The sequence below is a fragment of the Pleurodeles waltl genome, chromosome 5 (assembly GCF_031143425.1).
Source record: "Pleurodeles waltl isolate 20211129_DDA chromosome 5, aPleWal1.hap1.20221129, whole genome shotgun sequence".
NCBI classification, from domain to species: domain Eukaryota; kingdom Metazoa; phylum Chordata; class Amphibia; order Caudata; family Salamandridae; genus Pleurodeles; species Pleurodeles waltl.
This window is the reverse complement of record NC_090444.1, coordinates 17,259,947-17,279,681: the sequence shown is the minus strand read 5'-3', so window position 1 is coordinate 17,279,681 and position 19,735 is coordinate 17,259,947.

Genomic DNA, 19,735 nt, shown 5'->3' with positions numbered 1-19,735 from the left:
GAGAGAACCGGATGCGACCTGAGTGACCACGACTTCCCTGAGAAGCCTAGTATGTCATGCGCTCAGCCGCCCAATCATCACTATCCTTGGTTAGAGATGAGGCACTGCTAGTTAGCCGGAGCAAAACCCGGATGGGAGCGACAGGTGTCACCCGCAGTGGGTTAGACTTAGTCTCCCAAACCGCAGGCGATTCTGCTGCTCAAAATCCAGTAGTCTCATTAGAATAATGAGAGCTTACGTGACAATACTGGCATGTGAATTACAGGGCATTTCTCAAATAGACGTCTTTTTTACACACTGCCTTACATTTGGAACGAAAAAATGTAGAGAGAGACAAGGGGCAATAACACTTGTTCTTCTATTCTTTGTTCCCCCAAGTCTCCTGATAAAAATGGTACCTCACTTGCGTGGGTAGGCTTAATGCCCGTGACAAGAAACGCAACATGGATACTTCGGTGACAGAAAGTTCTGGAATCTGAGAAGAGTCACAAATTTCCTTCCAACCAGCATTCCACCCAAGTCTCCGGATGAAAATGGTACTTCACTTGTGTGGGTAGGCCTAGTGCCCACGACAGAGAATGTCCCGAAACGCAACGTGGACAAATCCCATTTTCCTAAAGAAAACTGACTTGTTTTTTGCCAAGTGCCTACCTGTGGATTTTGGCCTCTAGCTCATCTGGCACCTAAGAAAACCTAGCAAACCTGGACATTTCTGAAAAGTAAACACCTAGGGGGAACCCAGGATGGGGTAACTTGTTGTGCTCTCACCAGGTTCTGTTACCCAGAATCATTAGCAAACCTCAACATTTCGAGAAAAATAAAAATCACTTTTTCCTCAAATTTCAGTGCTGCAAAGTTCTGGTATCTGAGGGGAGCCAGAAACGTCCTTCTCCCTAGCGTTCTCCCAGGTCTCCCGATATAAATGGTACCTCACATGTGTGGGTAAGGGATATACCCGCACCCGGAAATGCCCCAAAACACTATGTGGACACATCAAAATTATCACATACAAACGTTTTTGAAGGGGAGGGGGCACCTGCATTTTTGGTCCTGGGCTCAGCAGCCATACAGGGAAACCTACCAAACCCGAACATTTCTGAAAACTAGCCCACCAAGGGAATCCAGGGAGTTGTGACATGCGTGAATTCCCCAGTGTGTTCTTACCCAGAATCCTCAGCAAACCTCAAATTTAGCTAAAAAAAATGACAATTTTCCCACATTTCTGAGTGGGATCCCCGCACCGGCACAAATGTCCTACCACCCACTGTTCCCCCCAGTCTCCTGGTAAAAATTATACCTCACTTGTGTAGGTGGGCCAAGAGCCTCTGACAGGGAAGAGCCAAATACATGTCGAAATTGAGGTGGAACCAAAGTGGGTCCAAAAGGGCAGTTTGAAAAAAAACGTTTTTGGGCTGACAAGTGGGGCAGAATTTTTATCGGTATAGATGCAACATTGCTGGTTGGCAGGAATTTTGTGGATTCCTGCAGATTCTGGAAGGTTCTATGTAGGAAGTTGGCTCTGTATGTACTATTTCAAAGTAAGAAATAGCATGCACAGAGCCCAAGGGTTCCCCTTAGAGGTGAGATAGTGGCAAAAAGAGGTAATTCTAATGCTCTATTTTGTGGTAGTGTGGTCGAGCAGTAGGCTTATCAGAGGGTAGTGTTACGCATTTGCTGTACATACACACAGGCAATAAATGAGGAACACACACTCAAAGACAATTCCAGGCCAATAGGTTTTTATATAGAAAAATATATTTTCTTAGTTTATTTTAAGAACCACAGGTTCAAGATTTACAAACAATACTTTAAATGAAAGGTATTTCACTCAGGTATCTTAGGAACTTTGAATCATCACAATAGCATGTACAGTTTTGGAAACAATGGAAATAAACTATTTTAAAACAAGACAGTGCAAAATCCAACAGTTCCTGGGGAAGGTAAGTATTTGTTAGTTGTTCAGGTAAGTAAAGCACTTATGGGGTTCAAAGTTGGGTCCAAGGTAGCCCACCGTTGTGGGTTCAGGGCAACCCCAAAGTTACCACACCAGCAGCTCAGGGCCGGTCAGGTGCAGAGGTCAAAGTGGTGCCCAAAACGCATAGACTTCAATGGAGAAGGGGGTGCCCCGGTTCCAGTCGGCCAGCAGGTAAGTACCCACGACTTCGGAGGGCAGACCAGGGGGGTTTTGTAGGGCACCGGGGGGGACACAAGTCAGCACAAAAAGTACACCCTCAGCGGCACAGGGGCAGCCGGGTGCCGAGTGCAAACAGGTGTCGGGTTTGCAATTGGTTTCAATGGGAGACCCGGGGGTCTCTTCAGCGATGCAAGGCAGGCAAGGGGGGGGGGCTCCTTGGGGTAGCCACCACCTGGGCTAAGAAGAGGACCACCTGGGGGTCGCTCCTGCACTGGAGGTCAGATTCTTCAGGTCCTGGGGGCTGCGGGTGCAGTGTGTTTACCAGGCATCAGGTTCTTTGAAGCAGGCAGTCGCGGTCAGGGGCAGCCTCTGGATTCCCTCTGCAGGCGTCACTGTGGGGGCTCAGGGGGGTCAACTGTGGCTACTCACAGGCTCGCATTCACCGGGGAGTCCCCCCTGTAGTGTTGGTTTTCCGCAGGTCGAGCCGGGGGCGTCAGTGCAGAGTGGAAATTCTCACGCTTCCGGCGGGAAACGTGTGGTCTTTAAAAGTTGCTTCTTTGTTGCAAAGTTGTAGGTTTGTGGAACAGGGCCACTGTCCTTGGGAGTTTCTTGGTCCTTTTAGATGCAGCGTAGTCCTCTGAGGCTTCAGAGGTCGCTGGACTCTGGGGGATGCATCGCTGTTGCAGTTTTTCTCGAAGTGGAGAGACAGGCCGGTAGGGCTGGGGCCAAAGCAGTTGGTGTCTCCGTCTTCTCTGCAGGGCTTCAGGTCAGCAGTCCTTCTTCATCTTCAGGTTGCAGTAATCTAGTTTCCTAGGTTCTGGGAGCCCCTAAATACTGAATTTAGGGGTGTGTTTAGGTCTGGGAGGGCAGTAGCCAATGGCTACTTTCCTTGAGGGTGGCTACTCCCTCTTTGTGCCTCCTCCCTGTGGGGAGGGGGCACATCCCTAATCCTATTGGGGGAATCCTCCAAAACCAAGATAGAGGATTTCTAAAGGTAGGGGTCACCTCAGCTCAGGACACCTTAGGGGCTGTCATGACTGGTGGGTGACTCCTCCTTGTTTTTCTCATTATCTCCCCTGGAATTGCCACCAAAAGTGGGGCGCTGTGTCCAGGGGGCGGGCATCTCCACTAGCTGGAGTGCCCCGGAGCATTGTAACGTGAAGCCTGAGCCTTTGAGGCTCACTGCTAGGTGTTACATTTCCTGCAGGGGAGAGGTGTGAAGCACCTCCACCCAGAGCAGGCTTTTGTTTCTGTCCTCAGAGAGCACAAAGGCCCTCACCACATGGGGTCAGAAACTCATCTCTCTCAGTCCTGCACTGAACAATTAGGTAAAATAGAGGGGGCATCTCTAAGATGCCCTCTGGGTGCATTTTTTTACATAAATCCAACACTGGCATCAGTGTGGGTTTATTATTCTGAGAAGTTTGATACCAAACTTCCCATTATTCAGTGTAGCCATTATGGAGCTGTGGAGTTCGTTTTTGACAAACTCCCAGACCATATACTTAATATGACCACAACTGTACTTACAGTGTCTAAGAATAGACTACTGTAGGGGCATATTGCTCATGCAGCTATGCCCTCACCTGTTGTATAGTGCACCCTGCCTTAGGGCTGTAATGCCTGCTAGAGGGGTGACTTACCTATGCCACAAGCAGTATTTTGTGTGCATGGCATCCTGAGGGGGATGCCATGTCGACTTTGCCTTTTTCTCCCCACCAACACACACAATCTGCAATGGCAGGGTGCATGTGTTAGGTGAGGGGTCCCTTAGGGTGGCACAACATATGCTGCAGCCCTTAGGGACCTTCCCTGGTCACAGGGCCCTTGGTACCATTGGTACCTTTTACAAGGGACTTATATGTGTGGCAGGGGTGTGCCAATTGTGGAAACAATGGTACATTTTAGGTGAAAGAACACTGGTGCTGGGGCCTGGTTAGCAGGGTCCCAGCACACTTCTCAGTGAAGTCAGCATCAGTATCAGGCAAAAAGTGGGGGGTAACTGCAACAGGGAGCCATTTCCTTACAGTCTCTGTGATAATTTTGGACAGCTCTCGTTCCTGATCCTGTTGAGGAACGTCACTGAGCCGCATGCGCACTGAAAGCGCTACTGCTTCCCCTTTAAGATTACTTAAAATGATTGAGGATACTGTGTCAAAATTTGCCATCAATAGCGTCCCTAAATCTAGGGACGGGGCAGCCCCGTATTCATCTTGAATTTGTTTCAACACCTCTGGTAAATTTGCAAGTGTCATGTACCATGTGCGGTTGTATAGAGCGCGGCAAACACCGTGCCCCAGGTTATCTACTGTGGGGACCATCCCAAAGGGCAAGCACATTGTTAATATTCTATGTTTATCCTGAGGTCCCGTATGGGGAAATACTGCCTCCAGCGCATTAATCTTTTGTGCTAACCAAAACTGAGTTTCCTCTCGTTTGGCGGGTACTTTACCCATAATCGAATGAACAGTCGCAGGATCTATACCTGGTGTTGTTGCATGTGGATGTGCTGGAGCAGCACGTGCTGGGTTTGTATTTTATGTTTGCATTACAAATTGTACTAATCGTCTGTATATCTCTGTTAGTTCAGTATATAAACGACGAACCTCAGCTACCGCTAAATTTGCAACCGCAGGATGTGGTGTATAAGTGGCCAATAAAGGCCAGGCAGGACCATTATGACTTAGAGGTCCTACCCTTACTGGTAATATTGTGTAGGGTAGGGCGCCATCAAGCCAATTAGCATGTTCTTGATAAGATAAAGGTATTTCTAAATATGCGTACGCTCTGTATTGTCCAGGCACATTTGCAGATGTATATTCGTGAAATGTATTCCCATCAACTGCTGGAAATGTGACCCAAGAATATAAAAGTTCTGTTCTATAAGCTGCATGGGCATCCACCACAAATGTGACTGGACCCCCCTGGGTCGTTAGGCCCTTCGCTAATAGATGTGCAGTTAGAGGGTGCCTCATATTAACTGCTATTTGTACCTGCTGTGGATTCGCCATTGTAGTGACACTATAAGTTCAGCTGGAGTGGAAATCCTCAGTACCACGGACGTCTCCCCATATGGTATTGAGGCGTCATTATATATAATGAGACCGAGATACTCCAGAGGACCCGAAAATTAGAGCCTGACCAAACGTTGGCAGCGCCATGTCGCGTAGGCTCTCATTATTCTAACGAGACTACTGGACTTTGAGCAGCAGAATCACCTGCGGTGTGGGAGACTAAGTCTAACCCACTGCGGGTGACACTGTCGCTCCAATCCGGGTTTGCTCCGGATAACTAGCAGTGCCTCATCTCTACCAAAGGATAGTGATGATTGGGCAGCCGAGCGCATGACATACTAGGCTTCTCAGGGAAGTCGTGGTCACTCAGGTCGCATCCGGTTCTCTCATTTATAATTCCGTCTCATATATAAATGACATACAGAGGCAGTATATGTTTCAATAATGAGTTTTAATAAAACAACTGCATCTTAGATAGCAAAGCGTGAGCTGCAATAACCAGGACGACACAACATGACAGTATATAAATTGTGACGAGAAGAGTGAAGCATAAAAACAACGTTATCATATTGTCACTATAAGTGACGGACTATTTCCTATCTAGTTTGTAATTTGAGCACAACACGTTAAGCTCCAATTCTGCCCTTCAGGTTCCCCTGGGAAGACATCATTCCCCATACCTGAGCAAAGGCCTGTGGTCTACATTAGCATCTGTAGCGAAGCATTCAGCAATCAGCATATAGTCATGGTTCCCTGGCTGGAATCTCCCTCTAACGTGTAAGGGACAAGGAAGTGTATATCTAATAACACAGCTGATTTTCTGAGAAAATGTCCCTACGTAAGGATGTGTATTTTCTATGAATGTTGGAGACTAAACTTCAACCATGTTCACCGGCAATGTACTGAGTTGCAGCCTTGAATGAAGCAAAGAGTGATCAAGAATGTCTTGTTTGAGAACAGAGTGCTGGCCTGGGCAAAAACAGTTAGATAGATGAAAATAAACAAGACTGTAAAAATGGTTATTGTAATAATAATAAAGCAAAGCTGAATAAAATATATCTAGGTTAAAGTGCACAGCGGCCTATTGTGTTAAAATAACGTGCATGAAGCTATAACTAAAATGGCTACACAACAGTATGTGGACCCAAGAACTCAGAGATGTGCAAATAACCACTGATTCTCAACACCTTATCTTGTGCCCATTTTGGAAATACAAAGGTTTCCTTGGTACCTATTTTTCACTCTTTATATTTTACCAAATTAATTTCTGTATATCCGGTATACAATGAAAACCCATTGCAAGGTGCAGCTCCTTTATTGCTCTGGGTACCTAGGGGTCTTGATGAACCTACAAGCCCTATATATCCCCGCGACCAGAGTCCAGCAGACGTAACAGTTTTTGAAAATCTGACATGTCAGGAAAAAGTTACAGACTAAAACGTGGAGAGAAATGGCTGTTTTTTCACCTCAGTTTCAATATATTTTTTATTTCAGCTGTTGTTTTTCTGTAGGAAAACCAAGGATCTACATAAATGACCCCTTGCTGAATTCAGAATGTTGCCTACTTTTCAGAAATGGTTAGCTTTCTGGGATCCAGCATTGGTTTCACAACCATTTCTGTCACTAACTGGAAGGAGGCTAAAAGCACAAAAAATAGTAAAAATGGGGTATGTCCCAGTAAAATGCCAAAATTATGTTGAAAAATTTGGTTTTCTGATTCAGGTCTGCCTGTTACTGAAAGTTTTCTGAATGTGGTTTTCTGATTCAGGTCTGCCTGTTACTGAAAGCTAGGAAGATGGTGATTTTAGCACCACAAACTCTTTGTTGATGCCATTTTCAGGGGAAAAACCACAAGCCTTCTTCTGCAGCCCTTTTTCCTATTTTGTTTAAAAAAATTGAACTTTTTGCTTTTGGCTAATATCTTGGTCTCCTCCAGGCAGGGGAACCCACGAAGTCTGGGTACCTCTAGAACCCCTAGGACATTGGAAAAAAGGACACAAATTTGGCATGGTTATCTTATGTGGACAAAATGTTATGAGGGCCTAAGCACGAACTGCTCCAAATAACCAAAAAAAGGCCTTGCACCTGAGGGGCAAAAGGCCTGTCAGCGAAGGAGTTAAACAGAGGATAGACAGAGAGGAATCTTCACTCCAAGGAGCTGAGCAATTGCACAAACTGAAGCTGCAAACATTTTCTTCTCTGTGAAGACCAAAGGCAGGCACATAGAGCCTCCAGGCATGGGTCTTGTTGGCCTGCGTGAGGACAAACCATCCCTGTTGAATGCGGGGACAGACAACAACTGTTTTCACACACAACAGAATGTCAGGTGTTCTACTAAGGTATGTGGGTAAAAAGCAATGTCACTGAAGAAAATTGTAGAGGCTCCTTTTGGTGCTAGGGTTAGCTTAGGATGAGGCACTGGGGGAGTTGTATCACAGATGAAGGGAAACTCTAAACATTTTAATCTTGGAATGCCTCCTAATAACCTTTTATTAGTTAATATTGTGGCCACTGTTTGTGTTTGTTATTTAGTAACAACTATACATATTGCATTCACTGGAATAGGATTTTGATTTTAACAAAATCATAAAACCAGATTCTTAGTACATATTTCTTGAGTGTGTCAATTCATTGGGAACGGAGGTTTAGAGCTTAACAATTACTTTATTTGTGTGTCTCACTGGACTGAACTATGACCACTGTATTTTTTCTTGATGTACAGTTGATTGCAGGGTTACAGTACATTGGTGGTATGTTGACTAAGTCTGCTCACATAGAGGGATTAGGAAGACCACAGCTCTGGCATGTATCCTGGATTACACCAGAAAACATATCATTCTGATAGACTTCTAACCGCAGATTCCTGACACTGTGAATATCTACAGGCGTCAGTCAGTCTGGATGTGGAAACATTCATAGCAATTCTCTCTCCCATTGTGGCATTGGCCCGCTCCGCAATGGATCGTCCTTCCCTGGATATGACATTAGGGCCACTAGATATGCACCACCTCCATGCTCTGAGGTCAATTCCTTGCTTTTCTGCAAGCTGATGTAAATCAGGAGCTTCTTGAATGCTGTAGTTTCTGACAGATTTTTCCCTTCCCTTCCCTCAGTGTGCAGTCATGTCTCCCACCAAAACAATAGGCTTCAAGCTCTGTTGTGACTATAATCAGCAGATGTCCATGATAGACACCCACCAAGACCGTCTCTGGTGCCTGTGCACCAAACATGGCTCGGTGTGATGTAGCTGATGTGCGAAAATGAATTGTAAGTCCATTCGAGATTGAGAACAAACTTGCTGTCATCAAATTCCAAAAGTTGAAACTGTTGTGCTCAAGGGCGCGGGCACGTTTTCAAGGCTTCTTTCTGTGACTGATGCTCATCAAGTTCACAAGGATCAGGTAAGTCAAAAAAAGTACAAAAGATCTTCTTCCCGAGACTCCTCACTGGACACCCCCACATTAGAATCGATTCCACTACCGCTGCTGACCCGTCCACGTTCTGAGAGGATAGTGACACCTTCACTGCTAGGTAGCTGAAGGAGGGCATGGATCGTATTTTTGGTGACCCTCCAGATTCTTCTGGGGCTCCTTTGTGTCCTAAGAATACAAGGTACTGTAGTGTGGTTAGTTTTATGTATCCTTTGCGCATTAGCTTCAGGCTTTAGACCTTTGTGCACTTTGCCCTGGATGTATTTTATTCATTTGCTTGCAGCTTAGAGCCTCTGTGCACTTTGCTCTACATGCTTTTTATTAGGCTTCGTACTGTTATTTTTTAAATAGCCAGTTCTACGGTCTTGTTTTATATTCATATCACACTGTTTAGCCTACTTCAGCACTGGAGTTCTCCATAACACATTCTTGTTCACTCTGTGCTTCAGTCAAGGATACAGTCTGGTACATTGCCGATAGACGTGGTAGGAGTTTAGTCTTTGGCATTTCTGCGTAGGGACATTTTGTGATCACGCTGACATGTTAGTTATAAAAACACTTCCTTGTCCCAATACACAGAAGAGGGAGATTCCGACCAGGGAACCACAACTAGACGCTGACTGCCTCGTTGCAGATGCTGAACCAAGATCACAGGCCTTTGCTCAGGCATGAGGGCTGATGTCTCCCCAGTGATTCAGAAAGGCAAGTTAGAAGCTTAACATGCTGTGCTCGAAATAGAACAAGCAGAGGGAGAGTAAAATCTATTAGACACGATGATAGCTTTTTTCTTATGTTTTACTCTCCTGGTGACTATTTCAATCCTACTGTGTTGTATGGTTCTGGTTATTGCGGCTCACGCCTTATTATCTAAAATGCAGTCGTTTTTATTAAAACATTATATAAAACTTATACTGCCTTTGTCATTTGTATATGAGATCATACTGTAAATGAGAGAGTTGGTTTGGATCTGAGTGACCACGACTTCCCTGAGAAGTTCCAAAGAGTTCATGCGCTCGGCTGCCCAATCATCTCTTCACCGTGGGAGAAATGAGGCACTGCTAGTTAGCCGGAGCAAAAAACGAATTTAGGGTGACAGAGTTCTTTACACGTGGGTCAGACTCAGTCCCCCACATCGGTATCGATCCTGCTGCCTAGAAATCCAGTAGTCTCAATTAGGATAATGAGAGCCCCTGCGACAGTACCTTCTAGCCAGGTTACCACTGGCAGATCCATTCCCGATCAGGGCCGGCTTTAGGGCTGGTGGCGCCCTGTGCAACAGTTTATTTTGGCACCCCGACCCCATGACCACCTCCTCGGTTTCACTCACTACCACCCAGCAAATGTGCCCCTCATCTCTCCATCGCTCCCCTTTCACTTACATTCATGTGCTTTAAAGCATTTCTAAAGGTTGGCTTTACTAATCCACTCAGCTATCCACATAAAAAATAGAGGCATATTTAGGAGCCCCTAGCATCATTCTAACGCCACATTAGCGTAATTCTTTTGACGCCACTGTGGCATTAGAAGGCCAAAAATGCTGTGTCATATTGACGAAGTGGCGCAATGCATGCATTGCGCCACTTTGTATCCCTTTGCGTTACAATATGCCTGCGCCAGGCATAATGTATGCAAAGGAGGCATTGCCCCATTAGGGGCGGCCAAAAAAAATGGGGCAAAGAAATCTGACAGATTTCTTTGCGTAATACTTTTCCGGTACTTTTAGCGCCTGCTCAGAGCAGGCGTTAAATGGAGGCTTCCTTTAGTTGCAATAGGCTTCTGGGTGCTTTGCAGGATAAGCATAAAAATATTTTACGCTAATCCTGCAAAGCGCCTGACTAGAGTAAATAATTCTGACGTTAGTCCCCCAACTACGGCCATGGTACGGCGTATTTTAAATACAACGCACACATGGTGGCGTTAGGGGGACGCTAAGAGGCACATGAAAAGTGGCGCAACACTGTGTGCAGCGCCACCTTTTTCAAATATGCCCCATATGGGCATATTTAAGAGCCCCTAGTGCCAGTCTAACGCCACATTAGTGTTTTTTTTTTAAGCGTTAGAAGGCACACTGCACCATATTTACAAAGTTGCACCATGCATGCATTACACCACTTTGTAACCCCTTGCGCTACATTATGCCTGCGCCAGGCATAATGTATGCAAAGGGAGCATCCCACAGTTAGAGGGGCCAAACAAATGGCGCAAAGAAATCTGACAGGTTTCTTTGCATAATTTTTTTCCTGCACTTTTAACGCCTGCTCAGAGCAGGCATAAAAAAGGAGGCTTCCATCGGTTATAATGGGCCTCTGGGTGCTTTGCAAGATTAGTGTCAACTTTTTTGGTTGCTAATCCTGAAAAGCGCCAGACTAGTATAAAAAAATTCTGATGCAAATCTCCGAACTACCGCCATGGAGCGCCGTATTTTAAACATGACGGGCACATGATAGGGTTAGGGGGGCGCTAAGGAGTGCAAGAAAAGTGGTGCAGCCCTGGTGCAGCGCCACTTTTTTTTAAATATGCCCCATTGGGGCATATTTTAGAGGCCCTAGTGCCATTGTAACGTCACATTAGTGTAATTTGTTTACGCTAATATGGTGTTAGAAGGCCAAAAACGCGCCATATTTACAAAGTGGCACAATGCATGCATTGTGCCACTTTGTAACCCTTTGCGCGGTCTAATGCCTTCATTAGGCCAAATGTATGCAAATGGGGTATCCCCCCGTTAGGGAGGCCAAAAAAGTGACGCAAAGAAATCTGTCCGATTTTTTCAGGCACTTTTAACGCCTGGTCAGAGCAGGCATTTAAAGGAGGCTTCCACTGGTTACAATGGCCCTCTGGGTGCTTTGCACGATTAATGTCAACATTTTTTACGCTAATTCTGCAAAGTGCCGGACTAGCGTAAAAAATTCTGACACTAGTCTCCTAACTACCGCCATGGTGTGCCGTATTTTAAATATGACGCACACATGGTGGTGTTAGGGGGGTGCTAAGGGGTGCAAGAAAAGTTTTTCAGTACTGTGTGCAGCACCACTTTTTTCAAATATGCCCCATTGGGACATATTTTAAAGCCCCTAGTGCCATTCTAACGCCACATTAGTGAAACATTTTTTTAGTTAATGTGTCGTTAGAAGACCAAAAATGCTGCATCATGTTTACCAGGCGCAATGCATGCATTGCATCACTTTGTAACCCTTTGCGTTACATTATGCCTAAGCCAGGCATAATGTATGCAAAGAGGGCTGTTAGAAATGGGGTCTTTGGTTGACAGTCAGGTTACCCCCTGTTCAAGCAAGGACCCTCACTCTAGTTAGGATAAAAGAGAATCACCCTCAGCTAACCCCTGCTTACCCCCTTGGTAGCTTGGCAGAGCAGTAGGCTTAACCTCAGAGTGCTGGGCGTAAAGTATTTGTACCAACACACACAGTAACTTAATGAAAACACTACAAAATGACACAACACCAGTTTAGAAAAATAGGAATTATTTATCTAGACAAAACAAGACCAAAACGACAAAAATCCAACATACACAAGTCAAGTTATGATTTTTTAAAGGTTTAAAATAAAAAGAGTCTTTAGGTAGTTGTAACACCACACTAGCGCTGCTAGCGTGAAAATGTACCTGGTTTGCGGCAAAAATAACCCCGCACGGGCGGTGTGCGTCGAAAATAACCCGGCACGGGTTTATGCGTCGAAAACAGCTCGGCTCGGCGAGGCGCGTCGAAAAAGCCAGCCACGCGATGGTCCGAAGTCCCGCGGCGCTGGTTGCGATCTCTCAGCCTTCGTCAGCGATGCTGCGCGTCGTTTCTCCTGCTCCGGGCGTCGATTCTCCGGTCGCGTTTCCAGCGGCGTCGTTTCTCAGCTGCGGAGCCGGCGTCGCGTCGTTTTCTCAGCCGCGATCGGATTCGCGTCGATCTTTTCTCCGCACGGTGCTCGGTGCGTGTATTTTTGTCCTTAGGCTGCCAACCTCTCCTTTCAGGGTCCCAGGAACTGGAAGGGCACCACAGAGCAGAGTAGGGGTCTCTCCAGAGACTCCAGGTGCTGGCAGGAAGAAGTCTTTGCTATCCCTGAGACTTCAATAACAGGAGGCAAGCTCTACATCAAGCCCTTGGAGATTTCTTCTTCAAGATGGAAGGCACACAAAGTCCAGTCTTTGCCCTCTTACTCTGGCAGAAGCAGCACTGCAGGAAAGCTCCACAAAGCACAGTCACAGGCAGGGCAGCACTTGTTCCTCAGCGATCAGCTCTTCTCCAGGCAGAGGTTCCCCTTGATTCCAGAAGTGTTTCTAAAGTTTGTAAGTTTGGGTGCCCTTCTTATACCCATTTTAGTCTTTGAAGTCACCTTTCTTCAAAGGGGACTCACACCTTCTTGTGAAATCCTGCCTTGCCCAGGCAAGGCCTCAGACACACACCAGGGGGCTGGAGACAGCATTGTCAGAGGCAGGCACAGTCCTTTCAGATGAGAGTGACCACTCCACCCCTCCCTCCTAGCAGAGATGGCTAATCAGGAATGCAGATCACACCCCAGCTCCCTTTGTGTCACTGTCTGGTGTGAGGTGAAAAACAACCCAACTGTCAACTGACCCAGACAGGGAATCCACAAACAAGGCAGAGTCACAGAATGGTTTAAGCAAGAAAATGCTCACTTTCTAAAAGTGGCATTTCCAAACTCACAATCTCAAAATCAACTTTACTAAAAGATGCATTTTTAAATTGTGAGTTCAGGGATCCCAAACTCCACCTGTCCATCTCTTCTCTAGGGGAATCTACACTTTAATCATATTTAAAGGTAGCCCCCATATTATCCTATGAGAGAGAGACAGACCTTGCAACAGTGAAAACGAAATTGGCAGTATTTCACTGTCAGGACATATAAACCACATTACTATATGTCCTACCTTATCCATACACTGCACCCTGCCCTTGGGGCTACCTAGGGCATACCTTAGGGGTGCCTTACATGTAAGGAAAGGGAAGGTTTAGGCCTGGCAAGTGGGTACACTTGCCAAGTCGACTTTACAGTGTAAAAATACACACACAGACACTGCAGTGGCAGGTCTGAGACATGATTACAGAGCTACTTATGTGGGTGGCACAACCAGTGCTGCAGGCCCACTAGTAGCATTTGATTTACAGGCCCTGGCACCTCTAGTGCGCATTACTAGGGACTTACTAGTAATTCAAATATGCCAATCATGGATGAACCACTTACATATAATTTAAACAGGAGCACTTGCACTTTAGCACTGGTTAGCAGTGGTAAAGTGCCCAGAGTAACAAAAACAGCAAAATCAGAGTCCAGCACACATCAACAACCTGGGGAACAGAGGCAAAAAGTTAAGGGAGACCACGCCAAGGATGAAAAGTCTAACACGTGTCCCCCCCAGCTAAAAGTGGGGAGCAACTACCCAACCTCATGGGAGTTCTCATCACTAAGGCGGAAGAACCTGGACAGACCATCAGCATTGGCGTGTTCTGTACCGGGTCGATGTTCCACCGTAAAGTCCATCCCCTGTAGGGAAATGGACCACCTCAACAGTTTTGGGTTCTCACCCCTCATCTGCATTAACCATCTGAGGGGTCTGTGGTCGGTCTGAACTCGGAAGTGAGTCCCAAACAAGTAGGGTCTTAGCTTCTTCAGTGCCCAGACCACAGCAAACGCTTCACGTTCTATGGCACTCCACCTACGTTCCCTGGGTAGTAACCTCCTGCTAATGAAGGCTACGGGTTGATCTAGGCCCTCTTCATTCAGCTGTGAGAGTACTGCTCCAATACCATGCTCTGAGGCGTCTGTCTGTACAACAAACTCCGTGGAGTAGTCAGGTGCCTTCAGCACCGGTGCTGTGCACATGGCAGCCTTCAGGGCATCAAAAGCGTTCTGGCAAGCCTCTGTCCAGATCACTTTCTTGGGTTGCTTCTTAGAAGTCAACTCAGTTAAGGGGGTAACAATGGTACCATATCCCTTAACGAACCTCCGATAGTATCCTGTGAGACCTAAAAAGGCTCTCACTTCAGTCTGGGTCTTGGGAGGCTCCCAAGCCAGAATCGTGTCAATCTTAGGCTGTAGGGGTGCCACCTGGCCACTCCCCACCTGGTGTCCTAAGTACACAACAGAACCCTGCCCTATTTGGCACTTGCTCGCCTTAATAGTGAGGCCTGCCTTCTGCAGGGCCTCTAACACTCTCCAGAGGTGTTGCAGGTGTTCCTCCCATGTGGAACTAAACACAGCAATGTCATCCAGGTAGGCGGCACTGAACTCATCCAGTCCTGCCAACACCTGGTTGACCAACCTCTGAAAGGTGGCAGGGGCATTCTTCATCCCAAAGGGCATCACATTGAAGTGGAAGTGCCCATCGGGGGTAGAGAATGCTGACCTCTCCTTTGCCCCTTCAGTTAAGGCAATCTGCCAATACCCAGATGTTAAATCAAACGTACTGAGGTACTTGGCAGCTCCTAACCGATCAATGAGCTCATCAGCTCGGGGGATGGGGTGTGCGTCAGTCTTGCTGACCGCATTGAGACCCCGGTAGTCCACACAGAACCTAAGTTCTGGAGTGGCACCAGGAGCAGTAGCCTTTGGGACCAAGACCACTGGGCTGGCCCAAGGACTGCTGGAGTGCTCAATAACCCTTAGGGCTAACATTTTGGAGACTTCCTCCTTAATGCAAGCCCTCACCCTGTCAGTCACCCTGTAAACCTTATGTTTAACAGGTGTACTGTCCCCAGTGTCCACATCATGTGTGCACAGGTGTGTGACTCCTGGGATCAGGGAAAACAGTGAGGCGAACTGTCCCAGCACGTGGCGACAGTCCCTCTGCTGTTCCTCAGTCAGGGAGGGGGAGAGGATCACTCCCTCCACAGACCCATCTTTCTCTCCTGCAGACAGGAGGTCAGGAAGAGGCTCACTCTCTTCCTCCACCCCGTCATCTGTCGCTAGGAGCATGGATAGCTCAGTTCGCTCAAAGTGGGGTTTGAGGCGGTTGACATGTAGGACCCTCAAGGGGTTCCTGGGGGATTGCAAGTCTACCAGATAGGTGACCTCGCTCTTTCTTTCCACCACCTCAAAAGGCCCAGTCCACTTATCTTGGAGAGCCCTAGGCTCTACTGGTGCCATGACCCACACTTTCTGTCCAGGCTGAAACTCAACCAGAGTGGCATTCTGGTCGTACCACCGTTTCATGTCCTCCTGGCTTGCTCCCAGGTTCTCCTGAGCGAGACGCCTGAAGCGGGCAGTCTGGTTTCTTAGTGCCAGCATGTAGCTAAATACATCCTGGGGTGGTTTACTAGGAGCTTTCTCCAAAGCCTCCTTCACCAGACTGAGCGGTCCCCTCACAGGGTGGCCATAGATGAGCTCAAAGGGGCTAAAGCCAAGTCCCTTTTGAGGCACCTCCCTGTAAGCGAACAGAAGGCATGGCAAGAGGACGTCCCACTTACGCCTCAAGGGCTCTGACAGGCCCTGAATCATGCCTTTCAAGGTGCGGTTGAATCTCTCAACCAGACCATTACTTTGGGGGTGGTAAGGGGTGGTGAACTTGTAGGTTACCCCACACACCTTCCACAGAGACTTCATATAAGTGGATATGAAGTTTGTACCCCTATCAGATACTACCTCCTTGGGGAACCCCATGCGGGTAAAGACCCCCATCAAGGCACGTCCCACCACGGGGGCAGTGACCGTCCTTAGAGGAATAGCTTCTGGGTACCGTGTGGCATGGTCCACCAAGACCAGGATGAACCTGTTGCCCAGGGCTGTCTTGGGATCCAGAGGCCCCACAATGTCAATTCCTACCCTTTCAAAGGGAGTACTGACTACCGGTAAAGGTTGGAGGGGAGCTTTGCATTTCCCCCCACTCTTGCCACTTGCCTGACAAGTCTGACAAGATCTACAATAAGCAGCTGACTGCTTGTTCATCAAGGGCCAGTAAAAGTGGGAGACAAGCCTCTTATAGGTCTTGTCCTGCCCTAGATGTCCTGCCAAAGGCACATCATGAGCCAAACCCAGTAGGAAGGCCCTGAAGCCCTGGGGTACCACCAGCATACGAGCTGACCCCGGCTCAGGAACCTTAGGCTCACTATACAGGAGGCCATCCTCCCAGTAAATCAGGTGAGTACCTGGCGCTCCGCCAGCCGCCTGGGCTGCAGCCTGCTGCCGCAGTCCCTCAAGAGTAGGGCATTCCTTCTGCGCTGTGCAGAATACTTCCCTGGTGGGTCCCCCTTCCTGCTGCCACTGCGACAGCTCAGGGACCTCCCCCAGTTCAGCCACCTGTTCCCCTGTAGGTTCCGGGGCATCACCCTCAGGCTCTGCCTCCTCCCGGACCGTGGGAACTTCTGGGGCGGGTTTCCCGCGCCTCCTGCCTTTCCTCTTCTTGGCGGTCCCCTGGGCCACTGTTTCAGGCTCCAGGGGCTCTTGACTACCCTGATTGGCTGCCATAGACCGGGTGGATACGCATACCCACCCAGGCAGACCCAACATCTCCAAGTGAGACCTGTGTTCCACCTCCTTCCAAGGGGAATCCTCCAGGTCGTTGCCTAGCAAACAATCAACAGGCATGGTTGGACTCACAGCGACTTTCCAGGAACCTGAGACCCCCCCCCATTCAAAGGGAACCTGCGCCACTCTGCAGAGGCGCTCAGAGTTGTCTACTGCAACTACTTGGTGAAGTACCCGGGGATCAATCTGCTCTTCAGACACCAGGTGACTCCTCACTGTAGTCACACTGGCTCCTGTGTCTCTCAGAGCCTCCACCCTCTGTCCATTGATGGTCACCCATTGCCTGTACTTCTTAGTGTTATCAGGCACTAGGTTTCTCTGGACCATCTCACTGTCCCCTAGTGAGACAAGGGTCATTTCTGCTGGTTCCCACCCACCTGAAACCAACTCCTCCCCAAGCGCTACACTGGCCAAACCCTGGGACGGTGCACCAGTGGGTGCCGGTGTACTTTTGGGGCATTTGGGGTCCCCCCTCACATGACCCACCTGGTCACATGAATAGCACTTACGTAGGGGACCACCTGCCATTGGCTTCCCTTTGGAGAACCATGGCCTCTTTTCACTGGGGGGTTGGGAATCCTTACCCTGGGAATCAGTTTGGGGCCCTTTAGAGAACTCATCCTGTTTGCCCTGACCCCCCCCTTTCTTCTGAGAGGGACCCTGCCCACCCTTGGCGTGGTCTCCCCCATACCTCTTTTGGACCCTGGTGCTCTCCCAGCGGTCCGCTTCCTGTGCAAGCTTCCTGGGGTCAGTCAGCTTGCTGTCAATGAGGTGCTGGCGCAGCTCTGGAAAACATAAACTGTACAAGTGCTCCCAAGCAATTAAATTGTAAAGCCCCTCATACGTGTTTACCTTACTGCCCTTCACCCAACCATCCAGTGACCTGCAAAAAGAATCAACACATTCCAACCATGTTTGGGATTCCTTTCTCTTGTAGGATCTAAACTTCTCTTTGTACTGCTCAGGGGTGAGACCATACCTGGTAAGTAAGGCCTCCTTCATGGCAGGGTAGGTGAGACTCTGAGCATCCCCTAAGGCCGTCAGTGTGTCCCTCCCCTCTGCCTCAAAATGCTTCCACAAGGCCGCCCCCCAATGAGCTTCAGGGACCAGGTTCATGTGGAGAGCTGACTCATAACCCTTGAACCACAAGTAGATATCATCCTCTCTCTTATAATCCCTCACAAGGTCTTTTGGGATGTGTACCCTTCTCTCAGGCTGCACTGTAGAATTGCTGCCACCATCCCTACTGGACTGGTTTCTATGATCTATCTCTTTCAAGCTAAGCTCATGAGCCATTGTTATCTTCTTCTCCTCAAGGGCTAGCCTTCTCTGCTCCAATTGGTACTCCCTTTCTGCCTGTCTGTCCTGTAGCTCTTCAGGTGTCAGACCCTTGGAGGATACACTGCTACTTGCCCTAGAGATTCTCCCCTGAGACATAGCAGGCCCACCCACTACATCAGTGTGAGTGACTTGCAACTCCTCTTCCCCCTCTGGCTCCTCATCTGTGTGCCTCTCAGCTGCTTTGGCTGTCACCCAGGCCCTCAGCGCCTTTTGCAGCTCATCCTTCCTGGATGAGCTCTCAATGGGACAGCCAACATTCCTACAAAACTGCTTCAACTGAGCCACCTTGTAGCTCTCCAATTTCTCCAAATCAAAAGCGGTTTCAGCTAGGGCATCTCCAGACTGAGACATGATGAGAGGTTAAAAAAATATGCACAGTTCCAAAAACAGAAAAGCAAGTTCTCAAATGAAGTTTCAGCAAAGTCAATCCCGGGATCAGTGAAAAAAAGAAACTGAATGCAGAGAAAAACAGTCCAAGTAAAAAAACAAAAATCACAAGACTAGTAGTATGTGGTCACGTAGTGGTCTGAGATCAAAACAGTAGTGTACACTTAATTACTGTATGTCAAGTACAAATACAAGTCCAATCCCGACCGCTGGTCACCAATGTTAGAAATGGGGTCTTTGGTTGACAGTCAGGTTACCCCCTGTTCAAGCAAGGACCCTCACTCTAGTTAGGATAAAAGAGAATCACCCTCAGCTAACCCCTGCTTACCCCCTTGGTAGCTTGGCAGAGCAGTAGGCTTAACCTCAGAGTGCTGGGCGTAAAGTATTTGTACCAACACACACAGTAACTTAATGAAAACACTACAAAATGACACAACACCAGTTTAGAAAAATAGGAATTATTTATCTAGACAAAACAAGACCAAAACGACAAAAATCCAACATACACAAGTCAAGTTATGATTTTTTAAAGGTTTAAAATAAAAAGAGTCTTTAGGTAGTTGTAACACCACACTAGCGCTGCTAGCGTGAAAATGTACCTGGTTTGCGGCAAAAATAACCCCGCACGGGCGGTGTGCGTCGAAAATAACCCGGCACGGGTTTATGCGTCGAAAACAGCTCGGCTCGGCGAGGCGCGTCGAAAAAGCCAGCCACGCGATGGTCCGAAGTCCCGCGGCGCTGGTTGCGATCTCTCAGCCTTCGTCAGCGATGCTGCGCGTCGTTTCTCCTGCTCCGGGCGTCGATTCTCCGGTCGCGTTTCCAGCGGCGTCGTTTCTCAGCTGCGGAGCCGGCGTCGCGTCGTTTTCTCAGCCGCGATCGGATTCGCGTCGATCTTTTCTCCGCACGGTGCTCGGTGCGTGTATTTTTGTCCTTAGGCTGCC